The following is a 24,177-nucleotide window of genomic DNA, read 5'->3' as shown; positions in this document are numbered from 1 at the left end:
CCTCTCACTCTTCCCCTATCACCAGGGCTTAATTTTTGCCAGGGCTTAGCCCTGGCATCTCTAGGCTTGGCAGTTCATAGCCCCAGCGCCTCTGGGCTTGATGTGTCAGTTATGAAAATAAAAAAAAAATTGCTTGAGCCCCAGCACCTCTTTCATTACAAATTAAGCACTGCCTATCACTGTTGCCCTGCGTGTTCCTTCTGTTTCTTCCTCACTTTCATAAATGAAGATTGAAGAGTTGTATTGGTTTTTATCAGGACAGGATCCCTGCTGGGATGCAGCTTAATTTATGCTACATTGTACTTCCCCTGCAGGTTGTTTCAGTGGGCATTCCCATTGTGCAAGTCCTCTCCTTTCTCTCTCCCATTCCTATCTGTATTTCTATTACAGGGTATTTATGACGTCCTTCAATAACATTTGTTAGAAAAACATTTGTGGTTTGATGAATTATGAGAGGGGACGGATTTTCTAGGAGCATCTGAGGGTGTACATTTCTCATTAGAGGTCTGGCTTTGGCAAGGCTTATATTTTGATTCATTAAACATTCCACCAGTGCTTGTGGAAGACTACTTCAGTTAGAGTTTTTTCCATGGAATTGAGGACTAGTGTACACATAAATGATAGGCTTGATCTTGATAGGATAAAATTTATAACATCTGGAAATCTTTCCTGAAATCTGTTCTGAGAGAGGCTAAATAAGACACTGGAGATTCAGGATATTATCTGTCTAGGTACTTACAGTATATGGCCCTCATCACTGTTGTACCTTAACCCCTGAAAAATACCTGTTTATCAAGGAAATTATACCACGTCCAACACTGACATTTCAGCACTTCTGTGAGTATAGCACCTCTTGTTGAGACCCTTGTAGATGATATTGTTTATTGACATATTGTTTATTATCAAACCATACTACTAAGTGATATTTACTGGAGCCTGGTGGGATAGACATGGTGAAATTAGGAGTAATTTTATTTTATTTTTCTTAGGGGTTGGAATAAAATGAAATCCTAGTGGTTCACTGAAAGAAAATCATCACTATAATCCTTTGTGTTGCACAGTGTTAATTTACTCAAATTTTTCTATGTAACTATGATTAAGCCTTCTGGCTCTGTAACATTACCTCTTTTTATTGTTTTGTATAGTATTTGCATCCACTATACTAGTCAGTGGCTATTTCATCTAGTGGTATGCGGTGCCAAAACCTGGGATTAGACCAACCATGAACTTCAGGAGGATCTGGATCCAAACTTCAGGCTCCAGGACCCATCTCTTGCACATCTTATGCATGTAACCCACTTGTTATGAATAAGTAATTTTAAAAAGCATTTAACATTTTTTAAACAGAACATTTAAAAATAGTTAAGAAAATGCATTGGGTGATGGGATATTCATAAGAGAAACCTCTCATGTGTCCACTATAGATGCTATTGCCCTTGGAGAAACCTACACATATTGCCATAGTTTAAGAGAAGAATACTATTATTACCTGATTCATGGTCCATTTTGATCAATTTCACAGTCATGGGATTTAAAAAATTGTAAATTTCATGATTTCAGCTATTTAAATCTGAAATTTCATGGTGTTGTAACTGTAGGGGTCCTGACCCAAAAAGGATTGGGGGGGGGAGTTGCAAGGTTATTGTAGGGGGGTTTGCAGTACTGCTACTCTTCCTTCTGTGTTGCTGCTGGAGGCAGCGCTGCCTGCAGAGCTGGGCCCTCAGTCAGCCACCCCCACTCTTTTGATGCCCAGCTCTGAAGGCAGCAGCGCAGAAGGATGGCATGGTATGGTATGGCATTGCCACCCTTACCTGTGCGCCGCTGTTGGCGGAGTGCTGCCTTCAGAGCTGGGTGCCCAGCCAGCAGCTGCCGCGCTCTGACTGCCCAGCTCTGAAGGCAGCGCAGAAGTAAGGGTGGCAACACTGTGACCTCCCTAAAAAACCTTGCAACCCTCCTGAAACTCCCTTTTGGGTCAGAGCACCCAATTTGAGAAATACTGCTTTCCCACTAGACCAGATTTCACAGGGGGAGACCAGATTTCCCGGTCCATGACACGTTTTTCATGGTCTTGAATTTGGTAGAGCCCTATCTATAATCAAGATTGAAGAAAACCTGCAATAAGTCATTTATGGCTTGATTCTGCGTATTGTTAAACACACTCAAATTCCCTTTGGTTTAATGGAAGTTGAAGGTGCTCAGAACTTCAGAAGACTACATCCTTAAAATCTACAGTGATGTACCTGAGAACGATAACTTTTAAGCTAAGAAGAAGAGGATGTAAACAATAGCTTATGAAGAGAAATAAGTATTTTATCTACTGATTCTTTATCTGATAAGGTCTACTATACAAGACATGATTAGCATCTCTATTTAAGTGATTTGCAGTGACTATATATGTGAATGGAAGAAATCAAATACCGGTACTTTCTGTTCAATATATTGTAAATAAAAATAAATATTTCATGTAACAGCCAGTTAATTTCTTGAGCCTGTTTAGGGATAGGAAGCTAGGGTCAATATTGAATTGACTGAACTGTTTCTGTGCATTGCTATGGGTGATGCATCTCAAAGACCAGGCCAGGAACCAATCAAGAACAAATGTAGTAAGCTATCTGAAAGCCAATAAAGTCAACTCCAAATTCCTATGGATTGTGGAAAGTATAGTATTTTTGCTAACAAAAAACTAAGTGTAATATGTTCCAAAACTTCAGATCACAAAGCACTCTGTTCTCATCTACTCAGAACTTCTGGATAGCTGGTCCAATCAATTTTAAACTTTTTAAGATGAACCATTCTGATTTTTATCACAGCAGTAAGCAAAATAATCTATATTACCATACACATCCTGTCATTCACTGCACAAAGCTGTGATACAGTTAATTTCCTTTTTTTAAAAGTGAATTAAAAGTGATCTTAACCCCTTCCCCTCAAAGAAATTACCTGTTTTCTTCTGCTGCAGCAATGCAGAGGGCTTCCACAAAAGTGTCTTCAGGAGAATAAAAAAGCAGTCTCTTTTTGGAACCAGACGACATGATAGGGGTGCAGATCTGAAGGAGAATAGGTACTCTGGTTCCCTTTAGGGCTCTGAGGCTCACAGACTGCAATACTGGTGCCCTCCTTGCACTTACACAGCTTCCTGTGAGGAAATCTTTTAAGCACCGCTTAAGAAATGAATACAATAACACAAAGAGCTGCTTTCCATCTTCCAGCTTATTATGGGACCACAGGGCTGCAGACACAGAGCTAAACTGCACGGATGCTGTTGTTGGAGCTGTGTTGTCACTATGCTCCCTGAATCTCAAACGGAGAAAGGATGTGCTGAAGTTATCTGCTTCAAATCTGAAGTCACATGATCACTTTCCAGAACAGCCATTGCACAGTGACTATGAAACAACAATTTGCATCTGAGCAGCACTAGTACACAAAATATAACAGGGCGCTTAGGTCCTCCTGTGCCGTGAGCACCAATGTAAGGTCCCAGCTAGAGACACAGACTGCTAACTGCATTTAGCAGTATACCATTGTGTCTATCAGTTAGTGCTGGAATATTTTAGAAAACAATTATACTTTGTTATTGTGAGGCACTCAACAACTATGTTGAGGAACTTCATAGAAATGCCTATAAACTAAATACATTCAGTAAGCTAAATACATGCACTGTTTAGAGTGGACCAGTGCATTGTTTCCCCAACCCAGGCAGAGTGGGGAAATCAGATAGGGTCAGAGATGCACATGTGGGGCAAGTGGGGGCATGGTAGGACACATCATCCCCAATTCTACATGAACTTGCTACAAGCTGAGGCTTTATTAACAGCCTCAGGTTTATTAACTCCTGAGCTGAGCAAATCTCGGCTTCAAAATCCACCTTTAAAGAGTGTGGGAAGGTGAGCTGGGGGGCATTCCAGAAGCAGCCGTACCAAAAGAAGCCCTTTCAGCCTAGAGAATTGTAGGAGGCTAGGAGGGAGCACACTGCATTTGGTAGATCCTCAAGGTCTGCTAGGTTTCAGAGTAACAGCCGTGTTAGTCTGTATTCGCAAAAAGAAAAGGAGTACTTGTGGCACCTTAGAGACTAAGTGAGCTGTAGCTCACGAAAGCTTATGCTCAAATAAATTGGTTAGTCTCTAAGGTGCCATAAGGTCTGCTAGGATCTCAGGAGGCCAAATCCCCTGCTGCTTCCAGAGAAGGGTGTCAAACCCTCCTCCCTGCTCTGAATAAGGAATTCAGAGGAAACTCTGCAGGTTTCTTGGCCCCTACATATGTTTTCCTGTGTAAGCCATAATCTGACTTACATGTACACTGGTGTAAATCCAGACTGACTTCAGTGAAGTTACACTGGTATAAATTTGGAGTAAATGAAGACTGAATTAGGCTCAATGATCTATATTCTGCTCTCCCGTGTGGTTACACACGATTTGCAACATGCTCTAGAAATGCTTCTTCTGTGGGGGCTAATTCAGATCCTGAGCACAATGCAATGTGCATGCCATGATTCTTTATGAATTAAAAATTATTCTGCTTTTGTTTAACCATAGCATGGTGTCACGGCTTGAGGACATCAGAGCTTTACATGCTGCTAAAAGCAAGGAGTGACTATTACTCAGCAACCTGGTTCTAGTATATCACATCTCTGATACTGGAGTGTCCTAGTGCAATTTAATACAGGCTTTGGGCTAATGAGCCTAATCCACACATGCCCAGACCTATTAACAAACTTCATACATCTAGGGCAGGGGTGGGCAAACTACAGCCTGGGGTTCGCATCCGGCCCTCCAGATATTTTAATCTGGCTCTCGAGCTCCTGCCAGGGAGCAGAGTCCAGGGCTTGCCCCGCTCCGCGCAGCTCCCAGAGGCAGCAGCATGTCCCTGCTCCTGCTCCTACACATAGGGGCAGCCAGGAGGCTCTGCATGCTGCCCCCCTCCTCAAACACCACCCCCGCAGCCCCAGTTGGCTGGGAACCATGGCCAATGGGAGCTGCAGGGGTGGCGCCTGTGGACAGGCAGCGCGCCGAGCCACCTGGCTGTGCCTCCACATAGGAGTTGGAGGGGGAACATGCCACTGCTTCGGGGAGCTGCTTGAGGTAAGAACCCCCCAAACCCTTCACCCCTGACCCCTTCCTGTTCCCCAACCCCCTGCACCACCCCAATCCCCCTCCCACCCCCCAAATCCCTCGGTCCCATCCCAGAACAACCCCCTGCACCCCAGCCCCTCATCCTCAGCCCCACCCCAGAGCCAGCACCCCCAGCCAGAGCCCTCACACCCACCCCACATCGCAACTCCCAATTTGGTGAGCTTTCATGGCCCGCCATACAATTTCCATACCCAATGTGGCCCTTGGGCCAAAAAGTTTGCCCACCCCTGATGCAGGGCCTCTCAAAGCTCTCGACTAGTCCCACAGGGTAAAGCAAGATATGTATAGTACTTCCTCACTCTCCTGGGTAAGAAAAGTGATCATCAACAGCACCTTTCCCAATACCTAAAATTTGGTTATGCCACTGCTCAGGAATCTAAACTCTTTATTTATTTATTTTAAAAGGGAACCAAATGGTAGTAAGAACTTTTAAAGATTTTACACAAAACACTATTAAAATCTTTTCAGATGAGTTGTGAAACTAAGGTCCTGGCCACTTGTGGTCATTAAAGACCTATATGACTCTTTTTCTAAGAGCAGCAGTGTTCAAACATAAGGTCCTAAACAAATTCCAATTTGGATAGTAATATTCTGCCTCCTTAAAATTTCCCTCAGAGCTGTTTTCCCCCCAAGTCTAAAAATATAAAATAAAATCTGTCTGTCTTTCTTAAAGGCATGGCTTTACTGAGTTCAATCTTGATCTCCTTCCTGTCTCTCAAAACTCCCTTTGATTTCAGTAAGAATTTTGTGTGAAAAAGGAATTCACGATGAGGCCCCAAAAACTCTCAATTAAACTCGGTTTATAAATCAAAATGTGCCTACGGTTTCATCAGCTGATTTTGTTTTGTAGTCAATCTCTAGATTCACAGAGTTTAAAGCCAGAAGGGACCATTAGATCATCTAGTCTGACCTCCTGTATGATATAAACCATAGTATTTCATCCAGTTATCCCTGTATTGAGCCCAGTAATTTGTGTTTGACTAAAGCATATCTTCCAGAAAGGCAAACAGTCTTGATCTGAGAATGGAGAATCCACCGCTTCCCTTGGTATTTTCTCCCCAGGAAGTTTCTTGTACACTGTAACAAGTCACCTCTTGAGACTTATGTATAAGACCCTACAATGTAAAGTGAAATCCTAGTGGTAGAATGGATATATTTTAAAGTATATTTTTAAGTAAAATTATTTTGTGGCAGAACACTGAAGCAAATTATATTGTAAATGTATTAGTTTACATCTTAATTTATTGGGCTGACTTCTTGTGGCTTTTCTCATATCCTATGCACACACTTCTATTTTCTAAATCTGTTTTATGTTACTGTCCCTGTCATAATAAAGGTTGGGTAATAAATAAACACACACACACACACACCCTGAGATGATGATTTTATGTCAACCTAAAGAGTTTTAATTTTTTTTGACAGTATACACTTTCCCTCAGAGTTACAGTATCTAATCGTTTATGTATGATCATTCTGTTCCAAAATACATGCAAGTAAAAATACATTACACAACCTCTTTTCACTACACTCTGGTGGTATGTGTTATTTATCAAATATTTACTCTATGTGATATATTCATGCATGTGAGCAATTTCTAATATTTCAAAATAAGAAGATATGGGGCTTAGCTCAACTTTCACTGAAGTCTTTAGACAGGATTCCTTTGATTTCAGTGGGAGTTGGATCAAATCCTTAATTGTTAGCTTCCATAGGATACAAACATCCATTGTCTGTCCGCTTTCTATTCTAGTCCTGAGGGAATTCTGTGCCAAAAAATTAAAATTTCTGTGCTAAAACGTTAAAAATTATGCACATGATATTTTAAAATTCTGCAAAATTTGTCAATAAGTAAAATTTATTTGGCTCCAGCATTGTGGTGGGGAGCACAGGCCACTGGCAGCACTGAGGTGGGAGATCACCCTGAAGCCTCCACCTCTGCAGATACAGGGACATGGCAGCGAGGCTGTACCTGACCCTGACATAGTGCAAGGGCTGGGCCTGCCCCAGAAACACCCCGGGCCCTGCCCCTCTGCAGGTGTGGGTGGGCAGGCTCAGCCCAGCAGGATCCAAGTGTGGAAGAGTTTAGTGTGGGGGGATCCAGGTGTGGGGTGAGAGGTTTGGGTGTGGGGCAATCTGGATGTGGGCAGCTCAGTGGGAGATCTGGATGCACAAGGGCTCATTGCGGGGTTCTAGTGCAGGGGCAATGGGACCTGCAGGGATCCAGGTGAAGGTGGTTGGGGCTCAGCAGGGGGGCTATGGGTATGGGAATCCCCCCAGAAGTACAATTCATAAAAGTCCCTTGTTCTCTGTCTTAGTGGTCTGGTGTGACTAGCCTTAGTGGGAACTTGATAAAGGGAATGGTCTGCGCCACCTCTCCAATTACCAAATGGGATTATGATACCATCCAAATTGAGGAAACAGAAGTGAATGCAGTTTCCAAGTTAACCCCCTCTATGTTCCAGTCCCCAGACATAGGTTCCAACCTAACAAAGTGGCTCCCCCTTTTAAGCATGGCAGGCAGGACATACAACTTCCATAAGCAGGGCCAGGCATATGCCCTTTTGCTGAACATAACGTATACCATGCACCTTTCAGTGCCTTAATGGACTTATACTGAGAGCGGATTCTTGAAACAGCTAGTAGGCAACAACCTATATCTGAAATGAGAGAGTCAGTGTAACATGAACAACTATCAATAAATGCTGCTTGTGCAAAGACTAGGTAATCTTACAATTGCATCCACCTGAAATATGACATACATGTTGTCATCATGAATGTACATTTTTTTGTTCCACACAGTGTTCCAAAACTAAGTTCTTAAACAGATTATCATGCATGCATGTCACCAACATAAGTCAAATTTAGTTACAGGCTTATCTCTGAGAGGCTCCAGTGACAAAGTGATTTAACTGATATTTTTCAGGGATGGACTATGACCACAAGTCAGAGAGAGCATGCTCCTTCAGAGCTCTGACCAAGTTCTTCTTCTTCTTATTCCATTTTGTCACAAAACTCAGAAAATAATTATTTTAACAGCATCCCAAAGCACACGAGGTGCTTTCCAGTACACACTTGGAGGCCTTACCATCCAATCACACAATAAAAGGGAAAAAAACAAGAAGGGAAGAGTGGACTGGCATGTTGTTTGACTGTTTGTGAGGGGCCCAGGTTGGGAGCTACAGCAGCAAAGTATTGTGAGGCACCCCAACTTGCAGGGCGCGTGGTGACAACCCCTCATTGGTCCTGATTACACCCAGAATGTCATAACCCCTGAGTGTCTGTGTTTAGCTGCAGCCTGCCAGCACACTCCAACCACACTCCAGCTTCCACCCACCTTGGTTACCACTTGCAGGGTAACCCCAAAGCACTCCCAGTCCCAGATTTTCCCTCAAAATATGTGTTCTGCACTGTCCAGCCCCTTCCCGGACAGTTCAAATATTTTAGGTCCGTTGCTCCTGTAAGGGGTCAATGTCCAACAGTTTGCTACTTTAAATGGAGTTACCACACAGACAAGTTTAACCACAACACCAGATTCGTTTTGATTAAAGAATAAAAAAAGTTTATTTAACTACAGAGAGAGATTTTATAAGTGAGTACAAGTACAAGGCATTAAAGTCAGAAATGGTTACAAAAGAAATAAAGATAAAATGATTTCTAGTGCTAAAGCTTAACTAACTAGACTTGGTTCAAGATAAAATTCTTACCTCATGCCCCCAGCAACAGAGCTGACCAAATTTCAGGTCAAGATCTCTACCAGAGTCAAATGGCTGCTTCCTTTGTTGTCTTAGGTGAAAAAGAAAAGAGAGATACATAGGAAGAGATACCTAGCGTTATTTTTGCTTCTGCCGTTATAGTCCAGTCCTCCCTTGAAATGCATTTTCCTGAGGATTATCCCTAGACAAAGTTCATTTCTGTTGTGAGGATGTAGACAAGGAGGCTGGAGGTGAAAGAAGTTCCATGCTGTTGTTTGCTAAAATGCAGATCAGTTTGTCCCTACCCCTCTTACTTCCCAAAGAATGGTCATTTGACAGGTGACTGCCATCAGCTTTTATGACACCTCCCTAGAGGCATCAGCTTGTCTCTGAGAAACAGGTTTACTCAGACATGTCTGGTAAAACACATTTCAGACCTAATTTCAGCTTATGTTTATAACTTTACCTATAATGGTGCTACACATATTTCATCACAATGTTATTGACCAGTGAGTTATTAGTTTTCAGATGATACCTCAAAAGGCACATTTTGTACAATAATTATTACAATGGTATGTAGGGTGTAGTGGTTAGCCTATCTGCTTTACATGCAGAAAACCCTGGGTTCAAGCCCCAGTGAAACCAAAACCTCTGACTTTATTTTTAATAGGCAGCAGATTTAAAACAAAGAAATGGAAGTATTTCTTCACACAGTCAACTTGGGAAACTCTTTGCCAGACAATATTTTGAAGGTCAAGACTATAACAGAGTTTTGAAAAAAACAAACCCCTAGATAATTTCATGGAACATAGGTCCAACAATAGCTATTAGCCGGGCTGGGCAGGGATGGTGTCCCTAGCCTCTGTTTGCCAGAAGCTGGGAATGGGTGACAGGGGATGGATCACTTGATGATTACCTGTTCTGTTTTTTCCCTTTGAAGCACCTGGCATTGGCCACTGTTGGAAGACAGGATACTGGGCTAGATGGACCTTTGATCTGACCCAGTATGGCTGTTCTTAAGTTCTTATGGATGTGAATACAGGGGTGCATTCAGTCACAAAGGTGTGGGGCTTTGAAATTGAAAAGAAGAAACTGGGCCAAAACATTTAAGCCATCAGAATGCCAAAAAGCAAAACATTATCTCCAAACTACAGACAGAGACCCAAAGGTACAATTTTGTACCCCTTAAACCGCCAATTTACTTTTAATCTCCCATAACAGGTTTCTTATGTACTTGGTGCTTTTTGTATCTTGAAAAGATGTAGCTTTTGTTTAGATTAAGAGATCTAACAATGATTTTACACAATAATTCACTTTCAAAAACAGCTACTGAGGGAGAGCATAGACATGCATTCATATCTCTAATGCAAACTCCCTCTTCACTTGAAAGGTACATACTATTGTCACAATAATCGAAAGAAAAATTCAAAGCATTCCTCTGACTTTTCAGTAGGAAACTACACTAGAAAGATGAAATCCATCAAAGTCTGAAAATCACGTGACATTGCCAAGATAATACCAAACATCTGCATTCAAGTTTTTAAAAATGGAAACTAAAAAACAGACAAATTAAACTAATGTTGAGGTTCAGACACCCACACACAGACATTTTGAGTACATGCCTCCCTGAGTACATTAAACTCAGATTTCCTTTGCCTTAAATCACACCACATATGGTACAAAAAAAAAAGGTGAGGGGATATTTTCAAAGGGTAACATGCTAAAAGACTCTGGGAAAATATTTATTCCAGTACTTTAATGTTTCCCCTCATAAAATACTATTGAATCTAACTAAGTCTAATCCTATTTTAGTACCCTTTTCTTGAATGTAGGACAAGGTAGTGTGGTGCATTAGACAGTACACTGGACTGGGAGTCAGAGATGTGGATTCTGGTCCCACCTTACCCATTCATCTCCCCTGTGACCAAAGGCAAGCCACTTCAACTGTCTTTGTGCCTCAGTCTCCCCTCCCAACTTTTGTCTGTCTTGTCTATTTAGATTGTAAACTGTTCAGGGCAGGGCTTTGGGGTGTGTGTGTGGTGTGCCTGGCAACCAATCCTTCATCTCTACTGGGGCCTCCAGGAACCACTGAAATTAAAAAAAAAAAAAAAAAAAAAAAGTGTTTTAAGGTACTGAAGGTACTTTTCATGAGAGTTAATCACTAAAGCAGCGGTTCTCAAACTGTGGGTTGGGACCCCAAAGTGGGTCACAACCCTGTTTTAACGGGGTTGCCAGGGATGGCTTAGACTTGCTGGGGTTTGGGGCCAAGGCCTGAGCCCCATCACATGGGGCCGAAGCCCAAGCTCGAGGGCTTCAGCCCTGGGTGGTGGGGCTCACATTACAGGCCCCCTGCCTCAGGCTGAAACCCTTGGGCTTCAGCTTTGAGCCCCCCACCCAGGGCGCCGGGGTCAGGCTTTGGCCCCCCACCCAGGGCGGCGGGACTTGGGTGGGCTCAGGCTTCAGTCCCCCGTCCTGGGGTCGTGTAGTAATTTTTGTTGTCAGAAGGGGGTCGCGGCGCAGTGAAGTTTGAGAACCCCTGCACTAAAGGATAGCTGGTAGTCAACACATTTTAGAGAGAGATGAAGACGGATACAGCGGCACAGGAACTGGCAGTACCAGAGAAGGACAGCCTAGTGGAGAGGGCACTGGACTCGGATGCCTGAAACCTGGGTTTTAATTCACAGACTCAAGTCACAGCCTTCCTGCATGACCACGCCACTACAGCCCAGACCCACAAAGGTGTTGCAGGAGGAGGGATTTGAACCGGGGCTCCCCCCTCTCAGATGACTGCAGTGGGCTGTGGCACATTCTGAGGTGGTTCCCTCTCCATCTCTCCCTCTGAAGCCGTTCTGCTTTCTATTAAACACTTAAATATGCAGCGAGCCAGAAAGAGCATGAGAAGGACTCCATGCTTCAGGCACTCCCCTGGGAGGTGGGGAACTCCTGTTCAAATCCTCATTCCTCATCAGGAAAAGGGGGAATTTGAATCAGGCTCTCCCCCATCTTGGGTGACATTCTTTAACCACTGGGCTAAAGATTATAAGGGAGGCTGCTGCTGCCTCCTCCTGCCCATTTTGTGTGGAGTTACGTATGCTCTGAGCACATCTATCGCATCAGGCCCTGCAGGTGATACAGGCACTCCTCTGCTCATCTTCCCCTGTTTTGAGGATCCCTCTAGGGCTTAGGTGTGAGATATGCGTTAGGATGCAGAAACTTAGGTGCCTCGGTGAACTTTGCAGCAAAAATTTAGGCACTGAGTGAGTTTAGGTGCCTCCAGAGTTAGAGTTTGTGGCTCACAGTGCCATATAAATCTGACATTTAGGCATCAAAGATTCTTTGTATAGCTGGGCCTTCCCACCCCGTGCCTCAGTTTCCACATGTGTAAAATGGGGATAACGATACTTACCTCCTGTGCGAGCTAAAGTATAATTATTAATAGGCTCTTCAAACTATTAATACTAAAAGTAACTGATTAGCCGGTCCCTAAAAGTGTGTTTTTGGTTTGTTTTCTAAAACTGGATTTGCCAGCTAGTACTTGCAGCCATTGGACATGTGGCAAGAGAAGCATGAAGTTGTTTGCTCCCCGTCCTTTCCCCTTATTATTGTGAAATTACACCTAATGAAAAATGAACTTTAACACTTTTCTTCCTAGTCACAATCAATTATCGTACATCGTAAGTTACTTAAAGAAAACATTAGTAACAAAAAAAATGAAGGCATACATGCTTAACTACAAATGTAAACAAACTTAAATTTTAGAGTTTTCTGCCCCTCGTGCTAATGAAGAATAACATGTTTCTGACCTTCTTAATCCTGAGTCATGGAATTTCTGATTACATTTTTAAGGGGCCAGTCCTGTAAATATATCCTGAACTTTACTACTGTGATATGGACTTTGATTGGACTACTCATGGTAGAAAAGCAAAGCACAAATACAGGTGTTTACAGGATGATGTTTTTACTGAGGTGTGTTAGCTAGCACTAAAAAAATGTTACAAAGGTGCAGTGTTGCAAAGGGGTATTTCAGAATACCTACAGACTGTGTTTCACTGTACCTACACAAACTTGTGTTATACCATAAAGATTTGGAACAGTTAGTTGGGTAAGGAGAGCATCAGGAACTACAGGGAATGAGCAACTCATCGAAGTGAGCACTGAGAGCCCTCTACTGACAGAAGACATATCCTCAAAGCTACATTGTAAGAAAATGGCACCTCCAAAGCTCTTGTCTGTCCTTCAACTTATTGTGTTCACTGAAAACACACCTGTATCAAAGTAAAAGTAACGATCTAGTTAAAAAACAGATGCCTCACAGTTAAGGTGATAATTTATCCTTTAGGTACCCTAGCACGCAGTGTCCTGGGTACGGCAGATCTTATGTATTAGAACAAGAGGCAAAATGGGATGGGTTAAAGAACGCAGTTTTAGGCTTCTCTTTTACCTTTTTTGACTTCTCTCATTTAAAGGAAAATGCTTAATATTTTTATGCAGATTTTAGAAAGCAAATATATCCGGTTTGTTTTCTTAATGATCGCAAACAAATTCAATCACTAATATGTACTACATAATTATTGTTAGGATAAATCATAATAACTACTACTTTGGATCCATTCTGGACTATCTCACAACTTCTTAAAGGGACACTATACAAGACTGACAAATTCTACCCATTTCCTTATTACCCTTTTTTAAAAAAGACCTATCCTCTACGCCAAAGAGAATATATCACCGCTGTTTTCCTCCCAATGAAAAAGTGATTTTAAAAAGCCGCAATATATCTGTGGTTCCCAAACTTGTTCCGCCGCTTGTGCGGGGAAAGCCCCTGGCGTGCCAGGCTGTTTTGTTTACCTGCCGCATCCACAGGTTCGGCCGATCATGGCTTCCACTGGCCGCGGTTCGCTGCTCCAGGCCAATGGGGGCTGCGGGAAGCAGCAGCCAGTACGTCCCTCGGCCCGCACCGCTTCCAGCAGCTCACTACGCTCATCCTGCCCCTTAACCATTCTGTCAGCATGCTGGGTATTGAAATGTAATATATCAATTTAAGAATCTGTTCTCTTCTTGTTCTCAAGAATAGAGCAAATAAGCAAAGTAGGGGACTGGCAGGATGTATACAACTAAGGTTGCAAATAAAAACAAAGTTGTCAGTCCTGACAGTGTCATTTTTAAACAGACAATTAAACAAAGCTAGATTCCCCCCACCCTTCTACTTACTGTTACTGCCCCTTCAAAGCATTTATAGTCCAGGGCTGAAGAATTTATTAAAACATTAAAATGTGTTAATTAAAAATGTTAAATACTTCTTAACTGCTCCTTCAGACATGTCATGAAAATCTGCATTGAGGCACAAACAACCTAGGCCCTCAATGCTACAAATAGTCATACACATGCTGAACTGCTATGCAGGTGAGCAATCTTGTTGACTTCCATTACAATTAATGTCACCTGTAACTAACTCCTTGCAGGACCCTCAGCACTCATGCACAGTACTGTGGCTTTGTTCACGCTAGAGAACTGAGTGAAATTATTACTGTGTTTAAACACAATAGTGCTACAACCCAGGTCAACAACCATCTCCTTGGTTAGTGTGGATAAGGAAGTTTCACCCTCCTACTCATGCTGTCCCAGTCGTGTAGGTAATTATATTATAGTTTTATAAAATGAGTGCAGGATCAAGTGCTCCCCACAGCCCCCAGAAGTGTGTTCAAGAAAAGTATTTAATTGCCTCTGAAAAAATACGGCTCAAAGGCTTCTACCGCTTTCCCTGATCGGCACGGATAAAAGGGATTTTGGTCTTTGAACCACATTACAAAACAGCGCTAAATTTATTAAGTGCTTTGGGGATCGACTACAGCATGAGTCTCAGAAAATAACACCCGTCCTGCCGTGCAGATTCCTGACCAGAACCGTGCTGAGAAATGGCTATAGCTAGAACCGCCAGCACAGTCCCCAGTGTGGACATGACCCCTTTGGTTGCTAGAAATGCATCTGAATTGCAAACGTTCTGAAGACAGGTTTCAGAGGAACAGCCGTGTTAGTCTGTATTCGCAAAAAGAAAAGGAGGACTTGTGGCACCTTAGAGACTAACCAATTTATTTGAGCATGAGCTTTCGTGAGCTACATCCGATGAAGTGAGCTGTAGCTCAGGAAAGCTTATGCTCAAATAAATTGGTTAGTCTCTAGGCCCTGGTCTACACTAGGACTTTAGATCGAATTTAGCAGCGTTAAATCGATTTAAACCTGCACCCGTCCACACAATGAAGCCCTTTATTTCGACTTAAAGGGCTCTTAAAATCGATTTCCTTACTCCACCCCTGACAAGTGGATTAGTGCTTAAATCGACGTTGCCGGCTCGAATTTGGGGTACTGTGGACACAATTCGATGGTATTGGCCTCCGGGAGCTATCCCAGAGTGCTCCATTCTGACCGCTCTGGACAGCGCTCTCAACTCAGATGCACTGGCCAGGTAGACAGGAAAAGAACCGCGAACTTTTGAATCTCATTTCCTGTTTGGCCAGCGTGGCAAGCTGCAGGTGACCATGCAGAGCTCATCAGCAGAGGTGACCATGATGGAGTCCCAGAATCGCAAAAGAGCTCCAGCATGGACTGAACGGGAGGTACGGGATCTGATCGCTGTTTGGGGAGAGGAATCCGTGCTATCAGAACTCCGTTCCAGTTTTCGAAATGCCAAAACCTTTCTGAAAATCTCCCAGGGCATGAAGGACAGAGGCCATAACAGGGACCCGAAGCAGTGCCGCGTGAAACTGAAGGAGCTGAGGCAAGCCTACCAGAAAACCAGAGAGGCGAACGGCCGCTCTGGGTCAGAGCCCCAAACATGCCGCTTCTATGATGAGCTGCATGCCATTTTAGGGGGTTCAGCCACCACTACCCCAGCCGTGTTGTTTGACTCCTTCAATGGAGATGGAGGCAATACAGAAGTAGGTTTTGGGGACGAAGAAGATGATGAGGAGGAGGTTGTAGATAGCTCACAGCAAGCAAGCGGAGAAACCGGTTTTCCCGACAGCCAGGAACTGTTTCTCACCCTAGACCTGGAGCCAGTACCCCCCGAACCCACCCAAGGCTGCCTCCTGGACTCAGCAGGCGGAGAAGGGACCTCTGGTGAGTGTACCTTTTAAAATGCTATACATGGTTTAAAAGCAAGCATGTGAAAGGATTACTTTGCCCTGGCATTTGCGGTTCTGCCTTTGCAAAAGGTTTCTGGGGAGGGCAGCCTTATTTCGTCCTTCATGGTAGGACACTTTACCACTCCAGGCCAGCAACACGTACTGGGGAATCACTGTAGAACAAAGCATTGCAGTGTATGTTTGCTGGCATTCAACCAAAATCCGTTCACGCGGTGGGAGGAGGCAAAATGCGACCTTGTAACGAAAGCACATGTGCTATGTATGTAATGTTAACTTTCAAGGTTTACCCTGAAAGAGTGTAGCCACTGTTTTATAAAATGTGTCTTTTTAAATACCGCTGTCCCTTTTTTTTTCTCCACCAGCTGCATGTGTTTCAATGATCACAGGATCTTCTCCTTCCCAGAGGCTAGTGAAGCTTAGAAAGAAAAAAAAACGCACTCGCGATGAAATGTTCTCCGAGCTCATGCTGTCCTCCCACACTGACAGAGCACAGACGAATGCGTGGAGGCAAATAATGTCAGAGTGCAGGAAAGCACAAAATGACCGGGAGGAGAGGTGGAGGGCTGAAGAGAGTAAGTGGCGGGCTGAAGAGAGTAAGTGGCGGGCTGAAGACAGGGCTGAAGCTCAAAGGTGGCGGCAGCGTGATGAGAGGAGGCAGGATTCAATGCTGAGGCTGCTGCAGGACCAAACCAGTATGCTCCAGTGTATGGTTGAGCTGCAGCAAAGGCAGCTGGAGCACAGACTGCCACTGCAGCCCCTCTGTAACCAACCGCCCTCCTCCCCAAGTTCCATAGCCTCCACACCCAGACGCCCAAGAACACGGTGGGGAGGCCTCCGGCCAACCAGCCACTCCCCCACAGAGGATTGCCCAAAAAAAAGAAGGCTGTCATTCAATAAATTTTAAAGTTGTAAACTTTTAAAGTGCTGTGCTTAAAGTGCTGTGTGGCATTTTCCTTCCCTCCTCCACCACCCCTCCTGGGATACCTTGGTAGTCATCCCCCTATTTGTGTGATGAATGAATAACGAATGCATGACTGTGAAGCAGCAATGACTTTATTGGCTCTGCAAGCAATGATTAAAGGGAGGAGGGGAGGGTGGTTAGCTTACAGGGAAGTAGAGTGAACCAAGGGGCGGGGGGGTTCATCAAGGAGAAACAAACAGAACTTTTACACCGTAGCCTGGCCAGTCATGAAACTGTTTTTCAAAGCTTCTCTGATGCGTACCGCGCCCTCCTGTGCTCTTCTAACCGCCCTGGTGTCTGGCTGCGCGTAACCAGCAGCCAGGCGATTTGCCTCAACCTCCCACCCCGCCATAAACGTCTCCCCCTTACTCTCACAGATATTGTGGAGCACACAGCAAGCAGTAATAACAGTGGGAATATTGGTTTCGCTGAGGTCTAAGCGAGTCAATAAACTGCGCCAGCGCGCCTTTAAACGTCCAAATGCACATTCTACCACCATTCTGCACTTGCTCAGCCTGTAGTTGAACAGCTCCTGACCACTGTCCAGGCTGCCTGTGTACGGCTTCATGAGCCATGGCATTAAGGGGTAGGCTGGGTCCCCAAGGATACATATAGGCATTTCAACATCCCCAACAGTTATTTTCTGGTCTGGGAATAAAGTCCCTTCCTGCAGCTTTTGAAACAGACCAGAGTTCCTGAAGATGCGAGCATCATGCACCTTTCCCGGCCATCCCACGTTGATGTTGGTGAAACGTCCCTTGTGATCCACCAGAGCTTGCAGCACTATTGAAAAGTACCCCTTGCGGTTTATGTACTCGGCGGCTTGGTGCTCCGGTGCCAAGATAGGGATATGGGTTCCATCTATAGCCCCACCACAGTTAGGGAATCCCATTGCAGCAAAGCCATCCACTATGACCTGCACATTTCCCAGGGTCACTACCCTTGATATCAGCAGATCTTTGATTGCGTGGGCTACTTGCATCACAGCAGCCCCCACAGTAGATTTGCCCACTCCAAATTGATTCCCAACTGACCGGTAGCTGTCTGGCGTTGCAAGCTTCCACAGGGCTATCGCCACTCGCTTCTCAACTGTGAGGGCTGCTCTCATCTTGGTATTCATGCGCTTCAGGACAGGGGAAAGCAAGTCACAAAGTTCCATGAAAGTGCCCTTACGCATGCGAAAGTTTCGTAGCCACTGGGAATCGTCCCAGACCTGCAACACTATGCGGTCCCACCAGTCTGTGCTTGTTTCCCGAGCCCAGAATCGGCGTTCCACAGCATGAACCTGCCCCATTAGCACCATGATGCATGCATTGTCAGGGCCCATGCTTTCAGAGAAATCTGTGTCCATGTCCTGATCACTCACGGGACCGCGCTGACGTCGCCTCCTCGCCCGGTATCGCGTTGCCATGTTCTGGTGCTGCATATACTGCTGAATAATGCGTGTGGTGGTTAATGTGCTCCTAATTGCCAAAGTGAGCTGAGCGGGCTCCATGCTTGCCGTGGTATGGCGTCCGCACAGAAAAAAGGCGCGGAACGATTGTCTGCCGTTGCTCTGACGGAGGGAGGGGCGACTGACGACACGGCTTACAGGGTTGGCTTCAGGGAGCTAAAATCAACAAAGGGGGTGCCTGTACATCAAGGAGTATTTCAGGCAGGACTGCACGGAGGGTTCCAATAAGAAATGGTGCACCTAAGTTATCGTTGTTATTGGAACAAGGAGGTTAGCCTGGCCTCTGATTGATACATGGCTAGATTTACCTCGCTGCACCTTCTCTGTGAGTGACTGCAGTGTGACCTAGAGGAATGAGTCCCCTAGACAGGGGAGGAGGCAAATGAGTACAAAACAAATCTGGTCTATTTCTTGTTTTGACCCACTCCATCTATCTTTTACATCTTTGGCTGGCAGCAGACGGTGCAGAAGGACTGCATGCCATCCACATCTCATGGCTGCTTGGCAGAAGATGGTACACTACGCCTGCTAGCCATCCCCATCTCTTGCCTGCCTGGCAGAAGATGGTGCAATACGACTGCTAGCAATCCTCATCTCTTGCCTGCCTGGCAGAAGATGGTACAGTACGACTGCTAGCAGTCCGTATCGCCTGCCTGCTCACCATAAGACGGTTCAATAGGACTGACTGCAGGACTAAAGAGAATGACCTGGTCAAGTCACTCCAAATTTAGTCCCTGCGCCCATGTCTGCCCAGGCGCTCCCAGCCGACGCGGCCAGGAGCACCTCGGACACGATGAGGACGACTACCAATCGTATTGCACCGTCTGCTGCCAGAAGGCAAGGGGTTGCTGCTACTGTGCAGCAAAGCCGTACCGCGTCTGCCAGCACCCAGGAGACATAGGGTGACGGTTACCTGAGCGGGCTCCATGCTTGCTGTGGTATGGCGTCTGCACAGGTAACTCAGGAAAAAAGGCGCGAAATGATTGTCTGCCCTTGCTTTCACGGAGGGAGGGAGGGAACGGGGGCCTGACGACACGTACCCAGAACCACCCGCGACAATGTTTTAGCCCCATCAGAGCGCTCCATTGTGACTGCTCTGGACAGCACTCTCAGATGCCCGATTGTTTGCCATTGCTCTGACGCTGGGAGGGGCGCTTACAGGGTTGGCTTCAGGGAGCTAAAATCAACAAAGGGGGTGGCTTTACATCAAGGAGTATTTCAGGCAGGACTTCACAGAGGGTTCCAATAAGAAATGGTGCACCTAAGTTATTGTCCTTATTGGAGCAAGAAGGTTAGCCTGGCCTCTGATTGATACATGGCTAGATTTACCTCGCTGCATCTTGACTGCAGTGTGATCTAGAAGAATGAGTCCCCTAGACAGGGGAGGGGGGGGAAGCAAATGAGTACAAAACAAATCTGGTCTATTTCTTGTTTTGACCCACTCCATCTATCTTTTACATCTTTGGCTGGCAGCAGACGGACTGCATGCCATCCACATCTCATGACTGCTCGGCAGAAGATGGTACAGCACGACTGCTAGCAGTCCGTATCGCCTGCCCGCTCACCATAAGACGGTTCAATAGGACTGACTGCAGGACTAAAGAGAATGACCTGGTCAAGTCACTCCAAATTTAGTCCCTGTGCCCATGTCTGCCCAGGCGCTCCTGATCGACCTCACAGAGGCGACCAGGAGCACCTCAGACATGACGATGACGGCTACCAGTCGTACTGTACCGTCTGCTGCCACAAGGCAAGGGGTTGCTGCTACTGTGTAGCAATGCCGTACCGCGTCTGCCAGCACCCAGGAGACATAGGGTGACGGTTACCTGAGCGGGCTCCATGCTTGCCATGGTATGGCGTCTGCACAGGTAACTCAGGAAAAAAGGCGCGAAATGATTGTCTGCCCTTGCTTTCACGGGGGGAGGGAGGGAACGGGAGGCTGACGATATGTACCCAGAACCACCCGCGACAATGTTTTAGCCCCATCAGGCATTGGGATCTCAACCCAGAATTCCAATGGGCAGCGGAGACTGCGGGAACTGTGGGATAGCTACCCACAGTGCAACGCTCCGGAAGTCGACGCTTGCCTCGGTACTGTGGAAGCACTCCGCCGAGTTAATGCACTTAATGCACTTAGAGCATTTACTGTGGGGACACACACACTCGAATTTATAAAACCGATTTCTAAAAAACCGACTTCTATAAATTCGACCTTATTCCGTAGTGTAGACATACCCTAAGGTGCCACAAGGACTCTTGTTCTGAAGACAAAGTAGAAATTCATTTTTGTTCAACCACTGGCTTGAGGCAGCCAGGAAACCTCTGTGGGCCTCGGTTTCCCTCATGTACAAACCCAGCGGTAGCCGCGTCCATCGTGCTACGTGCCTCTGCGGAGACCCGTGGGGCACTGGCACTTCAGACTGTACGCTCCTCGGGGCGGGACGAGCCAGGCGCTGCAGCCGGAGCACGCGGCGGCTACTGAACGGTCTCGGCGAAACGGCTTTTGCCGGATACCTTCGTCCTTCCTTGAACCTTCCAACAGGCCAGGCGCAATCGCTTCGCCCCCCTGGGCCAGTCACCTGCGAAACTCAAATCCGACACACTCGCCTTTCAGGCGCCGCAGGGGCGAAGCCAGTAGAAACCGGCGTCTAGCTCGGCTGCGCGCCGCCCCGGCCAAAGGGAAGCTCCGGGCACGGCAGGGTTCGCGGCTGGAGGCAGGTGGCTCCTTCCCAACACCCCGCCCGCTGCCGCTCGGCTCGCGCCTGGCCGCTGCCTTTTCTGGGACGCGGCGCGGGCCGGCCCGGAGCAAGCCGCGCGCTCCCAGGGCTGCGGGGGAAGGGGGCGCCACGCGCTGGGCACAGGGGCGGCTTTGAGGCGCGCGCGCGCGCGCGCGGCGGCTCCTGCTTCGGCTCCCGGGAGGCGCCGCGCGCCGGGGCCAGCAGCCGCTCGTTCTCGCGGCGTGGGCGGGGAGCCGGAGGCTTGCGGTGTCTTCCTGCACAAAGGCGGCGGCGGCGGACTGCAGCCGTGCGGCGGTTCCATAGTGTAGTGGTTATCACGTCTGCTTTACACGCAGAAGGTCCTGGGTTCGAGCCCCAGTGGAACCAAAAGCCTGTGGCTTTGTTTTGGTTGTGGTTTCTTTCTGGGGAAGGGGGAAGTTAGACTCTTCGCGTTTTTCCAGGCTGGGGATTTAATTAATGAGAGAATTTATAGTAACATTTCTAAATAAATAAACCAGATTGAGGTCGGGGACCTGTGACGCTGCAGCAAGCATGCCCTCAAAGGGGGCAGCGTCTGCGGCTTGCAGCCTGCGCCGTGCAAGCCAAGCTCCTGTTCCTGCCTTGGGAAGGCAACGAAGGTGTCTCGCAGACTTCCCCATAGTGCAGCGGGTCTCTAGCTGTGACACTGCGCCGTGCAGAGAGGGCTTGCCAAAAAATGAACATGAGGGCCGGGGACTGGGCTGGATGGTCTCTCCAGGTCCCGTCCAGTTTCGTGATTCTATGAACACACTTTGTATTCGGGTCTTGTTGCAAAGGGTTTGAAATTGACTCATTTTTCCTTTAAAACAACCTTTGCAAAACGTTTGTCATCAAAATTTGAAACCGGATTGTTTAGTTGATCAAACACAGGGTTTCCGGGAAAGGAAATAGCTTGACAACATTTTCAAGAATGTTTTAGATAAAAAGAAAAACGATTAAAAAGTCTCTTTTTCAAAAGGCAAATGTCTAATAATGAAAAAAAGAATTACTGCAATGTCTGTTACTTTTCAGAAAAAAATGGGTTTTTAAAAAAAGATAATTTTCAGTAAACAGTGGTTCAAATTTTTTTGGCCAGCTCTAATAGTGACTCACCTCTCCTCCTATTTGACTTCCTTTTGTAAATTCCCAGGGACAGCAGCAAGAGTTTATATGTCAAAGAATTATTAGGAAAGCATTTAATGCATTTCATTTTCTGTTAGTGTACTTTTGCAGCTGGTAATAAGGAGGAGAGCCATCATCATATGACCAACTAGCCATCTGTGGCATAAGTGCTTTGTAGACAACTGCTGATCCATAGACCACAGATTATGTTCTGTGTCATAAGGAGCAATCCTAGCACTGGAAAATATACCAGTGAACCATTCTTCCCTGGAGAATATACCAGAGGGAATTATCTATGGGAATATCTATGGGAAGAAGCCTAGCATGAGAGCAAGGGTGATCTTGGGCCTCATTCTCCTCTGTCTTGCACCTTGTGTGTCATTTACACCTATGCCAAGTGTGTATCAGACACAACCATTCTGATTTGGTAGCACTTTAAACCCTCTTTGCACGGGTATAAATATCTATACAAAGGCTAAAGCAGTGGCATGGGAGTCAGGCGGTCTGGGTTCTACTCCCAGCTTTTCTACAGACATTCACTGAGTATTACTTCAGGTAAGTTTGTAAGGTCAAAAGGGCTTACGGATTCTGGGTGGCCAGCTGAGGCTTTGCTTTTTAATAGTGCTTAGCACCGATAGCCTCCATGTAGGGCCAGATTCTGATAATATCAGTCACATTGAGTAACACCTCATTTCTTGAGTGATCCCCAATGAGGTCAACAGGAATATTTGTGGATTCAAGTGCTACTCAACGTGAATAAAGTAGGCAGAGTCAAGCAAAATAAACAGAAGTTACAAGTGGTCAGCACCTTTGAAAAATCAGTTCCAAAGCAATTCAAATTGGGTACCCAAAGTCAGCGCCAGCTGATAAATATTTGGGCTTTAGCCTCTGTGCACTTTAGTTTCCCCATCTGTAAACTGGGGTAATAATACTTTCAGTAGTGTAGTCAAGGGTAAACTCAGATAAACTGAGGTTACCCACTTCTCAGTTGGGGACTGTGGAATTTATCTTCTCATTTGGGGACTATGAAGTTGAGTTTAGGTTAGTTTACCCAATTTTTTTTTTAACCACCACTGAATACTTCCCTCAATGGGGTGTCGTGAAGCTAAATCCATTTACATTTGTAAGGGGTCAGATACTGTGATGATGAGCACTATAAAACATTATGTGGATAAATAAACACAGGAGAACAGATCATAGGGTGCAATCTTGAACTGTTCCTTCCTCCCAGACTGCTGCGCTGGGCATCACAAAATGGGGAAGAGATGGCCAGCCCTCTGTGGAGATAGAGGTGGTTAGGGACTATTTAGAAAAGCTGGACGTGCACAAGTCCATGGGGCCGGACGAGTTGCATCCGAGAATGCTGAAGGAATTGGCGGTTGTGATTGCAGAGCCATTGGCCATTATCTTTGAAAACTCGTGGCGAACCGGGGAAGTCCCGGATGACTGGAAAAAGGCTAATGTAGTGCCAATCTTTAAAAAAGGGAAGAAGGAGGATCCTGGGACCTACAGGCCAGTCAGCCTCACTTCAGTCCCTGGAAAAATCATGGAGCAAGTCCTCAAAGAATCAATCCTGAAGCACTTGCATGAGAGGAAAGTGATCAGGAACAGCCAGCATGGATTCACCAAGGGAAGGTCATGCCTGACTAATCTAATCGCCTTTTATGATGAGATTACTGGTTCTGTGGATGAAGGGAAAGCAGTGGATGTATTGTTTCTTGACTTTAGCAAAGCTTTTGACACGGTCTCCCACAGTATTCTTGTCAGCAAGTTAAGGAAGTATGGGCTGGATGAATGCACTACAAGGTGGGTAGAAAGCTGGCTAGATTGTCGGGCTCAACGGGTAGTGATCAATGGCTCCATATCTAGTTGGCAGCCGGTATCAAGTGGAGTACCCCAAGGGTCGGTCCTGGGGCCGGTTTTGTTCAATATCTTCATAAATG

General features: G+C 45.8%; 1 protein-coding gene and 1 non-coding gene across 4 annotated transcripts in view; one reads left to right on the top strand and one right to left on the bottom strand.

Moving 5' to 3' along the window:
* The window catches only part of PPEF1 (protein phosphatase with EF-hand domain 1), a 70,440-nt gene extending 49,201 nt beyond the window's left edge, over nt 1-21,239 (bottom strand). For 2 of the 3 annotated variants that reach the window (XM_048862355.2, XM_048862338.1), the window contains exon 1: nt 2,941-3,306. The gene's annotated coding sequence lies outside the window, so the exon portion shown is untranslated. Of the gene's footprint in view, nt 1-2,940; nt 3,307-20,730 lie in introns of those variants that run through there. The other variant, XM_075131672.1, reaches the window with a different exon arrangement.
* A 169-nt stretch (nt 21,240-21,408) lies between these two features.
* TRNAV-UAC (transfer RNA valine (anticodon UAC)) lies at nt 21,409-21,481 on the top strand. Its single transcript has one exon. It is a non-coding gene; the product is annotated as a tRNA-Val (tRNA).
* The last annotated feature ends 2,696 nt before the right edge of the window (nt 21,482-24,177 follow it).

This window comes from Caretta caretta, chromosome 1 (assembly GCF_965140235.1).
Source record: "Caretta caretta isolate rCarCar2 chromosome 1, rCarCar1.hap1, whole genome shotgun sequence".
Taxonomy (NCBI): Eukaryota; Metazoa; Chordata; order Testudines; family Cheloniidae; genus Caretta; species Caretta caretta.
The sequence above is the reverse complement of the archived record's forward strand: the minus strand, read 5'-3'. Positions and strand labels throughout refer to the sequence as shown.